Here is a 1,343-nt window from a genome sequence, read left to right as displayed (position 1 = left end):
ATGTGTTTCGTTATTTCAATCACAATGTCGTAACATATACATTGGTCTTGACTTTCAGGTACATGGTTGGATAGAAGATGCTCGCTACTTTGCAGAAGTTATGATTTCAAGAGACTGGATTGATGAGTAAGTCAGAATGATGGTTTAATGATCAAGAATGTCACATTCAGATATTGATGTATATAAAATGCATCTCATCACTTAAAGGAAATCATTTTAAGTCACATGAGAGAAAGTCTTATTTGACCTATATATATATATTGTGATTGCCATTTGTGTGTCGTCACACCATGCATTGTCTGCCCCTAAAGTCGTAAACAATTTTCAGCTTGTCAAAAAACAGAAAACCCAATCAATTTTAGTAAAATTTTGCAGGAAGCTTCTGTGGTGAAAGAAACATAGTCTGAATGACATGGATACTATCCCCCAGGGGCCAGAGGGGTGGGGCTGAAAGTGGTCAGGTTGGCTAAAATTTTAACAATCTTCTTTGCCAGACCTAGATATGCTAGAACTACATACTCTTTTTCATGGATGGAAAGTTCACAAAGTACTTGGTCAAAATCTTGAAATTTGTTATCTTTGGCCCACCTGTTACCCCCCCTTGAGAGGGGTTAAAGTTTACTGTAGTTTATATAAGAAAATAGTACTTCAGGGTATATTTTATGTAAGTGGGAAATCATATATAAACAAAGATTGACACGTTTCCTGAATCAGAGTTAGTGATTGATATGTCATAACCAGATTTCCAAGATGATGAAAAAACTCTTTTACGCTGGAGATATTTGCCATAAACATTGAAATCCATCTTCGCCCAGTGTCAGTTTCACCTTAACAGTGGAACAATATATTAAGCTTTTGGCTAATGTTTGATGTCATAATGATTCATCCTTATTATGAAATAACAAGGTGTAGGTGTAAAAAATGGCTTTCCTAAGAAAGGAGAGGGAGGCATGATATTTTCAGTCTAATAAGTGTCTTAATGTGTTACAGAAAGCACACAGTATATTACATCTTGCATTGTGATTCAAGAAAATAAATAATACATTCTTGAGAATACTCTCTAAAAAACAATGTTCAGCATTAATTATTGAAATTTAATTTTGATTTTGACAGCAATCTTCTCTACCTGAATCCCAAACTGAACAAAAAGTCGTCGAACAAAAGGTAAGATACAAAAAAAATTGTTCCTTCTTTTGTCGGTGTGAGATTGAAAGTGTCTTTTCTTCATTATTATCTTTAATAATTTATCGATGAATCGAAATTCCCAATATATCAGATTGCACGTTTTTATGTGCTTGAGACTTAAGTGTATCAATAAAATCTTCAATTCTGAAAATCATACT

This window comes from Mizuhopecten yessoensis, unplaced genomic scaffold, assembly GCF_002113885.1.
Source record: "Mizuhopecten yessoensis strain PY_sf001 unplaced genomic scaffold, ASM211388v2 scaffold11169, whole genome shotgun sequence".
Lineage (NCBI taxonomy): Eukaryota > Metazoa > Mollusca > Bivalvia > Pectinida > Pectinidae > Mizuhopecten > Mizuhopecten yessoensis.
This window is presented reverse-complemented; position numbering follows the sequence as displayed.